A 16,501-nucleotide genomic window follows, 5' to 3' on the forward strand; every position below is an offset into this window, starting at 1 on the left:
AGGATGTTGGTTTAAATATTTATCATTCAGTAATGTGGAAGCACTTACTGGGAAAATATCCCAACTTGTCTCGCTTATGATTTGCAGACGGTGGCAGGGCTCAATCGTTTAGCCAGGTCTCTAACCCTCACCAGTTTGTAGAGACATGGTACATTCGAACACGTTATTTGTCCGATTTCTGTGAATCGCACTATGCACATTACTACACTAACATTGTGGACATTTTTACCAATTTTTGTTTGCTTGTTTGCAGTTTATTGTAGGGGTTGTTTAATTCCAGGTGCGTCCAGCGTATCTCAGATTAGGCTGGCTCCATGCCCTATTTTAAAGTGTAACCCTGATCTATGCAAATTAGTTCCAATTCGAATTGGAGAACAGAATTTTACTTTGCTCAGATATGTCACTAAATTAGTTTAATTAAGTTTATCTTTATTGTAATATATGCTACTTTGCAGACTTTACTAATAAGCTTAAATAAAAAGGGGACAACAAACTCACCAACTCTTACATACAATCTGGTAAATGTACCAATCTATTCATTTAATTAAATAACAGAATCGTGATAAAACTCTGGAGGTGTAGGATATTGAATTAAAAAAACTAAATACTCTAGGGGACGATTACTTCCCAATAAACATCTTCTGATGTCTCTGCAACAGCCCTGCCAAGTGCCACGCATCAGGTGTTAGACTAACGCATTCTAGTGCTGGTGTCCACATCACCGTACTAGAATCCATTAGTCATGCATGGAGAGCTCCCCAACGCTCTGTGGTTCATGAGGCGCTTCAAAATGTAGAATTAGCTGCTCTTGTGAGTAAAATCCTTAGTGAGTAGTATAGGGCAGCATACATTTAAGAGATCTAAGCATTATCAGTCAGCAATGAAAATATCAGAGGCGTCCGAGATCAGAGTGAATAACCATTGCTAAGGCTTTGTGCAGAGTGACAAGTATAGTAAGGCAAACTAAGGGTATACATGTGTCCACCTGAGTGGTGGATGGATTGAGCTAGCTATGTAGTATTGAGGTCAATAATCTATATGGTGATTGCCTTATCAGAAGTAATAAGCAGAGGCACATCTATCTGTGTGACCTCATACACACATCTAACTTTATACAGTAAACAATGCTATACTTCTTAAATAAATAATCTCTCTTTAGTGCAGGATTAAGAGCACAGCACTGGATACAGTTATGCCAATGAGAGGCCGAATGTTCGTTGTGCCATTAGATTTGGCAATTCTGGGGCGCACACATATTTTTTCAAAAAAGGAGGTAGTACTTAATTTGACTTGCGTTGAAGTGCGACAAATACAGTTTGGTTGCGTGACACTCTACCCGTACTAGTGAGACTTTTCATGTACCAAAGTGATCTTATGGGAGTTTGTATACTTCCTATTTCAGAGCTCCAGCGCATTGATTGCGCCTCAATCTGAAGCGAAGAGTAGCAGACCCTTGAATAAGTCTGCCATTCATGCACAGCTGTGTGAAAACACCACCCCATCTCCTTGCGTGGGCTCTGAATGTCAGGGGCTGTCTACAAGGCTACGTGGGCTATAGCTCTGTGCTGCAGGTTCTCTTAAAGGGTGCCTATAGTTTGACAGCAGTTATCCGGTTGGCAGAGGGCTGGCCAGTTCATTGGAGATATGTACAGCTGCTCCAGAGCATGGCAGCAGTGTTTGCATTTGTTTGAAAACTGGGGGACTGTGCAAGCTGTGGTAATTCACAGGGTTTTTACTAAACAGGATAAAGAGCCCTCCACCCCCCCAGAGATAATGTAGACGTTCTCAAGAGCTCTGTAGACAGGGTGGTAATGGGAGTCATGAGCTGTGAGGTTTCGGGAAGGGGGTACAAGGAGAAGAGATAATCTAAAGGGCTCTCTGGAATGTGCAAGACAGAGGTGGGAGAGCAAATGAAAGTATGCGAAAGATGCCTAGCTCTGGCTCAGGTTGAAGTCCTATCTTGAAAATGTGAACCCCATATCCCTGCTGAAAAGAACATGAACCACACGTTTTTGGAGAACTGTGTATTTTAAGAGAAAAGCTGTGAGATACTGCTTTACTCACACAGATGGCATCAAATTAGTTTACTTGTGGAACTTCTGTCGCACACTGCACCTGGTGCTCACCTGAGGGGTGGAGGGCGTTTTGTTTAAATAACATGGGTTTAAAACCAACTGCCACTTGGGCTAAGTACTTTTTGTTCCCAGTTTATTTATTCAACTTATAAAGCGCGCTATCACCTAGCAGGCATCCTGGCGCTGGGAAAACATGGCTCAAGGGGGCGCGAGATTCTGAAGGAACAAGGGGGCGCCTACTGCATTCTAGGAAACAGCCAGGTCTTTACCATTTTTCTAAAAGGAAGAAGCTCTCTCAGTTGCCTGATATCCCCGGGCAGGCTGTTCCATAATTTAGCGGCTGCCACCCCAAAGGATCTGCCCCCGATCTGACCTTACGAAACCTAGGAACCTTCAGCAGTCTTAGCGATGAAGAGAGCAGTGTTCTTCTTGGGATATACCAAGTGAATTTCTTACGCAAGCGCACAGGTCCTAACCCATGGAGGGCTTTAAATACAAGGCAGAGGGATTTAAACAGAACTCTTTGTCTCACTGGGAGCCAGTGCAATTTAGCTAATGCTGCGGAAGCCGAAGAGCTTCTAGGCAGACCTAATATCAGTTTGACGGTTGCCGACAGGATTCTTTGCAATCTATCCAACAGGAAGTTGGGGGAATCCAGCAAGAGAGCATTGCAATAATCGAGCCTACTGAGAATGGTGTATCTGGCCACTTGGGCGCGCACTTGAGAAGGCAGTAGCAGAATTTTTTTACGGCGGGATCTGATGACCGAAAAACAGGAAGCAGAAGTTTTTTTAACCTGACTTTCCAGAGTGAGCTTGTCTTCAAATACAATGCCCAGGTTGAGGACACTGGCAACCGGCTGGACAGTTGATCCCATACCCGAAGGCCAGAAATTGCTGGGAAGAAGAGGAGAAATCCTATTTGCCGAGCAGAAGATCACCTCAGTCTTTCCTGTGTTAAATTGTAGCGAGTTCTCCTGCAGCCAGCGAGCTGTGTCCCGCAAACAATTATGAAAAGCTTCTACTGAAATATGTTCTCACCCTCAAAAGAAAGGATCAATTGGGTATCATCCACATAGTTTATGATGTCAATATCGTAGGCCTTAATAACCGTGATCAGAGGTTTTAGATATACATTAAAGAGGATAGGGCTGATAGCCGATCCCTAGGGCACCCCATGCGGCACATTGGAGAATGTCGATTGAAAGGGGAGGGGGAGGGATACAGCCTGCTGCCCATCCCGCAGAAAGGAGCGGAACCACTGCAAGGCTGGACCCCGCACCCCACAATCGCTCAGCCTTCTCAACAGGATCTCATGGTTGACCGTATCAAAGGCGGCAGACAGGTAAAGTAGAATTAATGCTGCTGCCTGACCCCTGTCTGCCCGCCTTAGAAGCTCGTCCATAGCGGTCACCAGGGCCGTCTCGGTCCCATGAGCCGGCCGAAAACCGAACTGAACCTCATCCAACAAATTATGATGTTCAAGATAAGAGGAAAGAGTCTGACCAACAGCTCTTTCCACGATCTTAGCTGGAAATGGCAATAGGGAGATAGGTCTATAATTCTTCGAACACTCAGGATCGAGGGAGGGCTTCTTCAGCAACGGAGAAACTAACGCTTGTTTCCATTGAGGAGGAACATCACCATTAATAAGTGACTGGTTACAAATCAGCCTTAAGGCGGGAAACAGATCTACATTATATTCTTTCCAGATCTTGTGTGGCAGTGGGTCAAGGGGGGATTCAGAGGAAATACCCCATGCCAGGCTGCAGAATTCCTCCATCGTGAGAGGAGAAAAGCCACAGAGTGGTTCAGTAGCTTGATCACAAAGGCCGGAGACCATCATCCCTGAAACACCCACCCCATGTATTAAAGAGCATTCTGCTGCCAGGCCAGGGTTCCCTGCTGCTTGCTGATCACCCACCACCAGATCATCAATGATCAGCTGAATCTTTTCCCGAAAGAACCCAGCCAGGTTCTCAGAGTTAACACGAAGGTGTAATAACATTCTTCGTGCATTCAGGGTTAATTAATGTGTCAAGAATATTAAAGATACTTCTGGAGCTATTAGAAGCATTGCAAATTACAGAAGAGAAATAATCGGCTTTTGCCCTGTTAATCTCAATCTTATACTCCCCAATTTTCTGTTTCCAAAGCAGCCTGTCACACTCCTTATAGTCTCGCCTCCATCTCCTCTCTGCCTGTTTACAGGTGAGTTTGAGCGCGCTCAGTGTTGTGGTGAACCAAGGAGCAGATTTTCTGCTCTTAGCCATGTGTGTTTTTAGACGGGCACAAGCGTCCAACGTAGAGGTAATAGTTTGCACAGTACGGCATAATTATCCGTAACTGGCAGGACGGGAGAAAAACAGTCCCCAATTTCAAACACAGGGCCTGAACTCTTTCAGCATGATAGGCTCCTCCAGTCTCTACTAGTGTATTCGGTCCGGGTGCGGGAGACCAGACTCAAAGGAGATTTAAGTTCCACAAAAAATGTTATCATGGAGTGATCCGTCCAGTCCATAGGCAAAATATGGCCAATGTGTAGGAGGATAAACACGCCTGGACCGTGATTCAAGGCTATCAGCGGCTGAAACCTCAACCATATTTACTTGATCATTTCTCCCATGAGAGAAAACAGTACTTAACGTTATTGCGGCCGGGGTCATTTCCATCAAAAGATCTGACACCAAAATGGAAATACCCCTGGCAATCCAAGGAATGTCGCTTATGCGGAGGTCGGGACAAGTCCCTTTTACACCTGTTATGCATATGCCCCTCCCTGGCAGCTACCCGAAGAACGGTCCTCCGGGAAGCCTTAAGGAAGGAAGAAATACAGACATGCAGAGCTGCTGTCATCCAATGCCTTGGGGGGTCATCCATCCAACTGTCCTGTAGAGCAATAACATTTCTCAAAATGGCAGCAAGAGAGCTGGATAAAAAGGAAATCATTCACTAACTTAATTAGTTCCAGCATACCCATCAACGGCATTGTCTTAATGTTTCAAATTCTCCTGTTTTTAAATGTAAAATGTATTTTTATTTAAGGTGGTTCACCACCCTTTTATGATTTTTTTTACTGAAATCAAATAAAAGTATTCATGACTGACTGTGTAGGAGGAAAGGCCTGGATAAAATGAGATTGAGGAGGTGCAAAGCCTTGTGGGTGGGTTTCTCAACCAGCTGATGAAGGCCAAGACCCTCACAAGAGTTAATCAGATTATGGAGCCCAGGGTCAAGGGAACCATTGGACCACAGATTAAAATCATCCAGAATGACAAGCTTACGGTGAGTGGCAGCCATATCAGGGAGAGCATTTAGCAGAGATTGTTGCTGCTGAATACTAAAGGCCCCAGGAGGCCTATAACAAACGATCCCTGTGAATATTTACTCAGAGTCGCTCTTAATAGTCAGTCCTAGTAGTTCCACCCCAGGGACCAAGTCCATGTCAATAGTCCTGACCTTCCAAATATCTTTATAAATGACACCGATCCCCTCCCCCCCCCCCCCCTTCCACTAGGTCTAGGTTGATGGTGGATTTTATAAACTGGTGGGCAAGCCCAACCAAGATCGACCTCGCTGTCTGGGCTGGTCCAAGTTTCAGTCAGAAACAACATGCCAAGCTCATGAGAGAGCAATAGCAGCTGAATTTCTGCACTATGCTGAGGCAAAGATCTAACATTGAGGAGTGCACAGGTTAGTAAGCTCTTGGCTAAGAAGTCACCAATGGGGGATGCTGATTCAAGGAGCTTGAAAGTCCCTCTGTCAGCGTAACTTCCCCTAGATAAAGAAGAGCCTCCCTGGAGTATTTAATGGGACCTGCCTCCCAATTACAATGCGCCGCCCCCCCCCCCCCCCCCTCCCAGGCCCAAAGGGACAGCGTGACTGGCGCTGAGCGCTACCTTGGCGCGGACGTGCGCAGTTTTCATGCAACAATAAATAAAATTATGAAAAGCTCGTATTCCAGAAGTCTACGCCCTTCACATATTGGTTGATAGATAGGTTAGTACTACTATCGCCCCCATTTCAAGTTGTAAATCGCTGCAACAGTCAAACCGTCATCAACTTTCACCCAAAGCGCACTGAGACTGCATATCAACTCCGAGTACCCGCATCATATATTTCAAACTCACCCCTCGTCTAGTGGGGCAAAGGGCACCAACCTGAACACACACACAACAGTGACTGGGGACCGTCCACCACAATAAAAAGACTATAGTCCTAAGCTCCACCTCATTGCAACAAACCAACGAAAAACTCCTGCTGTCAAAGCACATCTACAGTATTTTTCCCACACTGCCACCTGATACGTCTCCAATTGACTCTAGGTCAACTAACCTGATCGCCTGACAGCTACTTAGTACTTACATGAACGGTCCGTAGATGCAACCAAATGTCAGTCTTCCGTTGTTGATCTTTTAGCGGATGTTATTTGCGCATAATTCTAACACTTCCGGGTAGCTTTAAAACCAATCCCACGATTGAATGTATTCTAAAGAGTTGTCTAGGCAGTGGTTGGTTACTGCTAATGTGTAGTGATCGCGGATTGAAGGAGTCTCTGTCACTCCTAGTTCGGAATACATAACTCCGGAGATCTGATTGGCTGACCAATCCTCACGTGCCTTTATCGGAGCCAGGCCATTACAATAATACATGTAAACATATTGCTTAAAGCTGTACGTCTGCGCCTCTTCACGATTGCAGAACAGATTTTGATGAGGCGGAACCTTACGGGCGCTTTCGGGGAGGGAAGAAGAGACAAGCAGGCAGGCTCAGACAGGCGACAGCGATATTTCTAAGCTTCCCTTTGACGTCGGAGGAGGCACAAATAGACTGGGGGTGCGACTCCTCCAATCCACGATCTCCTTACACATTAGCCGTAACCAACCACTGCTTAGACAACCCGGAATACATTCAATCGTGGGATTGGTTTTAAAGCGACCCGGAAGTGTTAGGATTATGGCCAAATGATATCCGCCAAAAGATCAACAACGGACGACGGACATTTGGTTGCATCTAGGGACGGTTCATGTAAGTATTAAGTAGTTGTCAGATGTTCAGATTAGTTGGCCTAGAGTCAATTGGAGGCTTAACAATGTGCATCCTGGCAGTGTGGGGGAAATATTGTGGAGGGGCTCTGACAGCTGGAGATTTTCGTTGGTTTGTGGCAGTGAGTTGGAGGTTGGGACTAGAATATTTTTACTGTGGCCAACAGCCCCTGGATGGGGCCCTTTGACCCACTAGAAAAGGGTTACCTTTGTATATGAAATGATGCGGTGACGAGGTCGATATGCAGTCTCAGTGCTCTTTGGTTGCATTTAGGTGAAGATTGATGGGTTGACTGCTGCAGCTAAATAAAACTTGAAATGGGTGTGATAGTACTGCCTATTAACCAAGGTGTGAAGGGCGTGGGCTGTTGGAATACGAGTAGGGTGGACAACTTTCCATTATATATTTGCAGGCCTATTTGCATGCGTATAGTAGGCACATTTCATGCAGACACCAGAAGACATGTGTTTGAAAGTGGCGACTATTCGTCACCAAGCGTATTTTAGGAGTTTTATTCTATATTCTGCAACTCCGAATCTGGCACAATCATAACTTCCAAGTCTTCAGATTGCTCATGTGTGAGATTTCCATGGTTTCAGTATAGGCACGAGTGACATTCCAAGGCCCAAATATGTGACACTTTGTTGCAATTGAATCTAAGCAATGAGGTCCATGTAAAGAGATAAATACCAGAAATGTCCCTCTCTTGAGCATTGAGAAACTCTAAAAAAGGCTTATAAACTGCTGCAAACCCCCTGAAATAGGTCAGCAACCTACATCTTGTGTTAACTTCTTCCCCTAGGCTTTCTTTACTGCGGGAATGGCATGTATTTGCAAAGTTAGTGCTGATCAGAGCCACTCTCGGTGTGCAAATGATAGTCTCTACAGCTTAACTCGGTATTACTGCAAGCCAGGGACTTTGTGATCTAACCATTATTCTGCACCCATAGGGCCCATTCACGTTGGCCTCCTGCTCTTTAGATCTCCCAGTTCATTCGAGTCCCCATGATGCTCCATCAGAAGATGACGAAGTTGAAAACATCCTGGTTTCCTTTGTGATTGGTACCTGGTGCACACTGTCTGCAGCAGGACCGTCTCTGTATGTGACATGGCTGTTAAAGATATTCCAGTCTGGTCTCTTTTCGTTGCCCAGTCAGCACAGGGGGCTGTTCACAAGAGGATCAAGAATGCCAGGACCATTCCCTAAAGACCGTGTGAGGAGATGAGGACTGTCTTTGGCCCAGAGTCAGTTTTATGTTACTGAAATGTAACAAAATACCTAGGCAAATTAAATGGGCTCACACTGAGATCACCATGGCTAACAATTGCCTCTAGACCTGAGTACGTCTAACATATTCCGACAATTGCCAGGATGGTAAATAAATACCTACACCTACTTACTTCCGCTGCTGTACTGCATTTTGTTGCACATATCACTAACAATGCTTTATAATGTGTGATCCTTTATCGTAATATATTGTATATTTACTACACTTGCCCTGTAAAGCGCTCTGTTACTCGCAAGAGTCTGGTTCGCGCTATATAAAACTTTCCAATAAATACGTGCTATGATGTGGACATCGGCATTAGAAGGCTCTATGCTAACATAAGATGCATGGTTCTTAGCCGGCGTGCTGTAGCCAGTAGCAGGTTACAACAATCTCATTTGTCCCTTTCACAGAGAGTTGCATGGGAGCTATGTGTATATGAGGTAGGCTTGTACCGTTACTCCATCTTCTCTGAGGCAGTGCTCAAGGCAGACTGAAAAGTCAGGGACTGTATGATCATTCAGCGAGTTTAACTCACTATGTACAGATAATAGGTTATAATATGTTCAAAGAAATAGTAAATATTGCAGTATGTGCTCTGTGAAAAAAACGATTCTCAGGCCACTATTGGTACTGCCTGCGTAAGCACACTGAGACTGACCACACAGCTGAGCTTAAGCACGTGACAGTGCGTGTGTCACACTAAATGTGCTTAAAGTAGCCTTCCTCGGTAGGGCCTTTGCCGATGTTTCGAGGTGCTTTCCCTAGTTCTGATGCCTGCATAACATTAGTCCAGAGGGCCCTTATGGTACCTTTTTATGACAGCATGACTTCTTGACTTAGCTGTGCTTATATAGCTGTGTTTTCAGTCTGATATTTAGATATAGGCCCAGGCTGGCATTGCTAACCCTTTAATTAATTAATACATACCACTTCTTCACCGCACACCAGTATTTGAGGAGGTCAACTGGGCAAATCATTCTCTAGGTGGTGCCTCCCACTGGAAAATAACAGGACAAGCAGCCGTTGGATCCATGTATGCTTCAGCCGTGCTCCTGTAGCTTTGTGTTTTCAGTCTGATATTCAGATCTAGGCCCAGGCCTGCATTGCTAACTCTTTAACAAATTAATGGTGCTTCATCAATGCACACCAGTATTTGAGGAGGTCAACTGGGCAAATCCGTCTTTGGGTGGTGCCTACCACTAGAATAAAACAGGACAAGGCAACGCTCGGATGCACATTTGCACAGTCTATCTGGGCACATGTTTGATTATTTTATGTTTCACTTAGTTTCACATGACGGTTGCTGAGAGCAGAGACCATGTGGTCCTGGTGCACTCTCGCAGGCTGGGATCTGGCTTCTGTAAGGCAGTTTGCTGTAACTACACAGACTGCCACCATCATGAGCTCCATCTACTCGGGAACACCCAAGGACCCCCACCCCAACACACATGTTCAACCTAGGTAACAGCACCATCAGCAAGGAACTTGCCTCAATCCTCAACGCATTCATCACCTCTGCCTCCTTTCCAGTAGAATGGAAACACGCAGAAATCAAGCCATTCCTCAAAAAAAAATCTGCAGACGCGGAAAAGCCCAAGAACTACCAGCCCTGCCACCCACTCACAAACTACCTTGAGACAACGACCTCCGGGACCCATCCCAATCTGGGTTCCGCTCAAATCACAGCACAAAAACCGCCCTACTTGGAGCCACCGATGACATCAGGACTCTCATAGACCAGGGAGAAACTGCAGCCCTAATCCCCCTTGACCTCTCAGCAGCCTTCGGCAATGAGTCCCACTACACCCTCCTAAAAAGACTCCACCAGATGGAGATGCCCTTAAGTGGATTGGATCTTTCGTCACCAGAGGAACCCAGAGCATACGCCTCCCACCCTACACCTCGGGCCCAAAGAACATAATCTGCGGCGTTCCCCCAATGGTCCTCACTGAGCCCAACCCTGTTCAGCACATACATGGCCCCTCCAGCCTCCTTGGTCAGACTCACGGTTTAAACATATCACATGCTGAGGACACTGCCTATCCCTAGACCCCAGGAAAACCAAAGCTGACTTCCACACGTGCATAACCAGCGTCGCTAGCTGAATGCAAACCAAATGCCTGCAACTTGGCCCAGACAAAACTAAGGTAGTTATCTTCTGAAGCAATACATCCCTGTGGGCACGTTCTGGTGGCTAGCAGAGCTGCCCCCCCCCTCCCACACCTTCAGAACAAGCTAAGAACCTTGGTATCATATTTGATAGCACCCTCACCATGAAATAACAGATAAACAGTGTCCTTGCCTGCTTCCTCACTCTCTGCATGCTCTGGAAAATCTTTAAGTGGCTCCACATCAGCACACTCAGGCCCTTGTCACCAGCCGCCTAGACTAGAGCAACAACCTTTACATTGGGGTCACCTCTCAGCTGTTGAACAGACTTCAGACCATTAAGAACACAGCAGCCAGGCTTGTCCTCTACCTCCCGAGTCAAACCCACATCACTCCTCACCTCAGAACACTCCACTGGCTAACTGTCCACAATAGGTGTAATTCAAAATACTTCCCCACCTCGACAGGGCCCTGTACACCGAAAAACCAGCCTACCTTAACTTCTCCTACCTGGCCACCAAGATCTGGAACTGGCTCCCCCCCCCTCTGCCTTCAGACCTCTCTATCTTTGCAGGAGTTTAGAGACAGGTTAAAAACCTGGCTGGCTGTTCAACTGTGTTACAGCAAAAAATGATGGACGGAATGCTGACAATGCAAACATTCTCCCCCAGTCAAAAGATCTGGGTTAAATCCATCGTTCTTTTGCCCACTACGCCACCCCATTTTGGACCCAGCCATATTCAAATTATTCTTGACCCTGTGCCCCATGGGAACAGTCCAAACCGAACTGCCTGGCCAGGTCCTCCCTGGACCGGAAACAAGCATTCTGGGACCTGTTTCAGGGTATGTCACCCTTCTTCAGCCATGCTAGCTTGAATCCAGTGTCACAGTGAGCACGGGACACACCTGGGCATACCCCTTCTTCAGCCAGGCTAGCTTCAATCCAGTGGCACAGTGAGCTGGGGCCCTGTTCCTATGGGGCACAGTGTCAAGACTGATTTGCATCTTCTGACTGGGGTAGAATGTTTGCATTGTCAGCATTCTGTCCATCATTTGTTTGCTGTATGGCTGTTTAACTGACCAGGTCCAGCAGCAGATACCCCCAGCACCTGGATACCCTCACAGGGGATAAGCCGCGCTTTACAGATCCTAATTGATTGCCCTGAACCTGGTTAGCAGGCTTCAGTGCACTTTGAGTTGAAATCCAGCACCAAGTAGTTCTAATGGGGGCACAAAGTGGGGGGACAACTGCAACAAATTCCAGTTTGCTCCATGTACCACACATTTTGCTGTTGATACAACATTGCAGTGCTTTTCGGTAGTGCAGGGTATGACTTTTCAAATTTTACCCTCGCAGACCATAGTCTGGTTCTGTAGTGGGGGCTTGTCAGGTTTCTTTATCTTTCTTTCTTTATTCGGTTCATAAATACAAACCATAAAAGCACATACTCATTAAAATATTTAAACCTTATTAAAAGAAAAAGGAGAAAATTAAAAAAATACAAATAACAAGCACAGCAGAACTTCACATTTAAAACAAAATTCAGAACCTAGGAGCTGATGTTGTCAACCAAAGTGCAGAGTGCAAACTAAGTAATAAATACGCATCGCATATTTGAAAACAACCCACTTCCTACCAAGTTTTCATAAGGTACTTCGAAGCACGGCAGCAATAAAATAAAAAAATCAGTAATCGCAAACGGCTGCAGCGATAGTGTTTCTGTGCTCACGGGTACACTTCCTAAAAGAGACAACACTTAGACATACTCCCCAGCTTCAGCAAAAATAGAAGTGGCGGTAAATGTCTAGTAAATAGGGGAACCTTTTTAAGGAGCGGAATTAAAAACCTTTTGGTGAAACAACGGTAAAACCTACAAAAAAATAAGAAATGTCAACATTTGCAAGAAGTGCACATCGCAAGGGCAAACCTTCATAAAATTAGGATCATACTGGCCCAGAGGAAACAAAAGCTAACTCCTAATCTTATTCTTTGTAAATCTTGTCAGTAGCACCCTATACCAAGTTTTGGGCACCAACTTCAAATATGGTTCCAGCCCTGTTGTTGTATAGACCAACACGTACTACCTATTGACCGGCCTCGTCAGCTCCAACACTTTGCTACCCACCTTCTTGAATCACTGAACCTTGATTTAACCCAGTTTTTGTCCCTGGTGGAAATGTTAGCTGGATGAAGGAAAATATCAGATCTGCCTAGCCTATTATAGGTATCCTTGATATTGGTTAGCCAGGGGATGCCGTATCCCCTGTCAGATTAAGGGCGATCCAATATAATCTTGTTATTTGGAAAAGCTACTATGGTGTTCCAAATAGAGCACCTTAGTATCAACCGTGCCAGATTAACGTCATCAGCTACGTAGGATAATCCCAATTCCTCATGAACAGCGTAAATCGGCGACCGCGGTGAAATACCAAAAATAAGTCTACATATTCTGTTCTCATCCTGTAAAAATGTAGCTGCCTTATAACCCAACAAACTAGAGCCATAAGTGAGGACAGGTATGCACTTCCTTTTGTAAATCTCAATCATGGGTGCGATAGGGTAATTGCCAATTTTGGAGGCTAGACTGAAAAGGGAACCAATAGAATTGCCAGAGTGCAACGCCCACGCCCCTTTCTTTTGCCCTAAATGCAAAATGCCCTGGTTCTAGTGGGCCTTTAACCCTGGTTCTAGTGGGCCTTTAACCCTCCCCCAAACATCCCATCTGCCCCCGAGTGATGAGGGTGCAGAAAGGCACTATTACCCCTTCTGGGACCAGGGGTATATGCAGGCCTCGAAAAATACACTTGCAATGTCGAGTGACATTTTATCAGGTGCTGGCAAGTTAACTTAAACTGGAAGGTACAGGTGTTCTGTTCATTCAGAAAGTGAATGAGCAATAAAGACATCTTTAAATCTTTTTTTGTCTTGACATATTTGCTGTCTGTCAAGGCCAGAGGTCAAATGTCAGTTTGTCTTTTTACTAATTGTTGCTTATCTGTTCCTAGAAAATGGTTTTTACTTTGCTCTCTCTTATTATAGGTAGTGCTTTTTGTCAAGGGATTTATCTGGCAATAATTGCGAAACAAAAGGCTGTAAATGTCCGTTTTTTTTAACACACATTTAAACTGCTTGTAAATTATTAATACAATTATTTCAAAATATATCAAAATTTATGAAAACATTTTGTTTGTTATTCAGAAGTGTGATGTAAACAAAGTTTACATAGGTGCAAAACAAATCACAACACTTTACTTGGTGATGTGCAAATGACAAATATTTGCAGAAACTCGATTTCCAGACATTGTACTCTACATAGTTTTTAAATCACATGTCCGTGGGATATTCTCTGGGCATTTCAATATAAAATCTGCTGATTGCAAATGAGTGTGCTGCTACTTTATCCTTTAGTTATGTAGTTATTAAAAGTGACAGTTTTTAAACATGAGTTAGAAAACATTCCTGCCACTGCATTGACGACAATGCGGTTAATGAACTGAGACAAGGCGGCGATCATGTGTATCCTATATGTGGCTACATTTGTATTGTATATGGAGCAAAAGTTTAGTTTATTAAACTGAACGATTTTTCTGTACAGTAGACATGCTGAACTTGTGTATTTAAAGGTTCTCTCATATGTGTTAAAGAAGAAAATGCTGGCTCAATGAATTAAAATACTTGCTCAGTAGCACACAATTTGCAACCAGTTTATGGGTCAAGAGCATTCTAATTAGGTCGAGTAGATTATTCAAATCACTGGACCTGCAGGTCTAGTAACATTTTTAGGATTTTTCAAAGCCTATGTTTCCATGTTACGGTGGAGTACCACCTCCTTTTTGTTTGTTTTTGTTGCCATTTTGAAATCCTTGGTGTTTACTGTGCTTACTTCTCCACCACCCTCATGGGTAGGGAGGGTGGCATATTGGTGGACAATACCCCTAACCATCCCCCAGGCTGGCAAAAATCCTATTTGGTTCCGGAGTAGAAGAGAGCATAGGCCCATGACCAGGGGGGGCGATACCTCCAAAACAATACTACATAAATGCCGTCCTTCTGATCTAGTAGACTCTCTGCCCCCTCTGGGAAGTTATTGGGAGATAATTGCCCCATCCACCTCCTAGTGGATGCAGAAAGACTGTTGAGCCCTTTTTTGGGACGCAGGGCATCACAGTGCCGGTGCTGGACAGGCCCTACCCCTGTGGGTTTATCCCCTTGTGTTTAGATAACTGTCTGGCTCCCCGGGGGAGCAGATTGAGGGTGTCTGTGCCCTTTCAGGTGTAGGGTATGGCCATGCCCATGCTGGGCACCCTCCACTCCTATGTTTATTTCTTTAAAATGTACCCTGATGTCTACTGGGCTTTTTAACCACCCTCCTCCTGTTGTAGATTGGGGGTTATTGCCCATCTTGGAAACCAGGAGGGCAGAAAGATAGGTTTTTTTTTTGGGTGGGGGCATGGCCATGCCCATTGTGGGCAGCCCGCTATATTTTTATTTAAGTAACTAACCTGATGTCAAGTGGTCTTCTGCCCCCCTCCCCCCATTTTGAGGGTAATCACCCCCACATCCCCCTCCCCCCCAGGGGAATGGGGGCAGAACATAGTTGGCATGTCTATTGGTGGTGGAGGCATGGCCATCCCTGGTGGGCAGCCCCCATCCCTATATTTTTATTTCTTTGAATCCCTGGTACATAGAGGGCTTTCTGACTCCACAGGGGGGTCAGGTCAGTGGTAGTTGTCCTATCTGCCCCCACAGGGGGCAGAAAGACTACGTTTGGAGGGGGGTTGGGGGAGTACTTGCCCTTGCCTAAGGGGTTGCTCCCCCATCCCTGCCGGCTAGTGGGTGAATCCCTGCTTGAGACGGGCTCTCCTGTGGCGATCCCCAAGCAGGGATGCTCTGGGCAGAGCTACCTTTGGAAAATGGAGATTCTTCTTTATTTCAACGATACCGCTCCCAAAATAATTAGTGTTTGGAAGGGATGGGGCAGGGCTGAGATATGTCCCGTGCACTAATTCAGTGAAAGTGAAACTGCCCTTCGAGTACTTTTACTTTCACTTTTGAAATGTAATGACCTCAGCACGGTCTGCACGCTGATCATCATTGAAAACAAAAAAATAGCTCAGGCTGCTCGGGAAGCTCTGCCTGAGCCAGAGCGCGGGGGTAAAAGAAGGAAACTCTCTAGTGCTAAGCAACAGAGGGGCCTTTCTAACCCTCCTCCGTGACGAGCAATGATGATGCACACGGAGTAGGGGGTGCGGGTGTCGGCCAGTGTTGTGCCTCCTCCCCAGGATGGGCTGGGTCCACAAAGGGGAAGCTTCAAAATCCTGCCACCTTTGAAAGCTATCACTGCCTTTTACTGCCTCCAGCAACTGGCCTCCTCCAGTTCTGCCCCCCACTTTGGGCAGGTGAATCGGTGGGAAAACCAAGCTACGAAGAGAGAAGTGCCCACCTTTGTCAACCCCACTCATCAGGTAGGGGCGGCGAGGTGAAGCACACATTTCAGTCCCTGCCAATTAGGGAGAGGCTCATGCCCCCCTCCCACTGGATGGTAGCATAAATGGGAGTGTATCCACCCAAAGGAAGGGACCCATTGGTCCTGACCTGTACACCCCTATTAACACGCCTACTTTTAGTATTTAGAGATGACTCTGAACCTTGCCTCCTCAGATTAGAGGAAGGAAAAAAAAGGACCTAAGACCCATGCTGACCCAGGAAGAAGACCCCTTAAGCTTTGGCCCCAGCCCTATCAGCATGTTCTTCCTTTAACCTGTCCAGATCAAGAACCGCAGCGAGTCCAGCAACCCCCAGAGCGCGGAGGAACTGCCCTGCACTTATCAAACTGTCTGTCTGTCTCCCATGAGCACCAGATTTGCTCAAGCCAAGAATCAAACACAGACTCCAGAACCAGATGGCTCTGCGATTCTGCACCAGACATCCAGGGCCCGAGTTTGAGTGGCCCAAGACCAGGAGGAGGTCTCCCCAGCGATCCTGACCTGGGTTCTGGTG

At 45.8% G+C, this 16,501-nt stretch overlaps 2 protein-coding genes across 4 annotated transcripts in view; one reads left to right on the forward strand and one right to left on the reverse strand.

Annotated features, from left to right (window-relative positions):
• MGRN1 (mahogunin ring finger 1) overlaps positions 1–6,897 on the reverse strand; it is a 395,304-nt gene extending 388,407 nt beyond the window's left edge. The window contains exon 1 of one of the 3 annotated variants that reach the window (XM_086941276.1): positions 6,440–6,897. The gene's annotated coding sequence lies outside the window, so the exon portion shown is untranslated. The remainder of the gene's footprint in view (positions 1–6,439) is intronic. The other 2 variants (XM_086941277.1, XM_086941278.1) reach the window with 2 other exon arrangements.
• Positions 6,898–6,983: 86 nt separating this feature from the next.
• The window catches only part of RAB40C (RAB40C, member RAS oncogene family), a 198,760-nt gene continuing 189,242 nt past the window's right edge, over positions 6,984–16,501 (forward strand). Inside the window, exon 1 of the mRNA XM_086941279.1 lies at positions 6,984–7,102. The gene's annotated coding sequence lies outside the window, so the exon portion shown is untranslated. The remainder of the gene's footprint in view (positions 7,103–16,501) is intronic.

Source organism: Lissotriton vulgaris, chromosome 10 (assembly GCF_964263255.1).
Source record: "Lissotriton vulgaris chromosome 10, aLisVul1.2, whole genome shotgun sequence".
Classification (NCBI taxonomy): Eukaryota; Metazoa; Chordata; class Amphibia; order Caudata; family Salamandridae; genus Lissotriton; species Lissotriton vulgaris.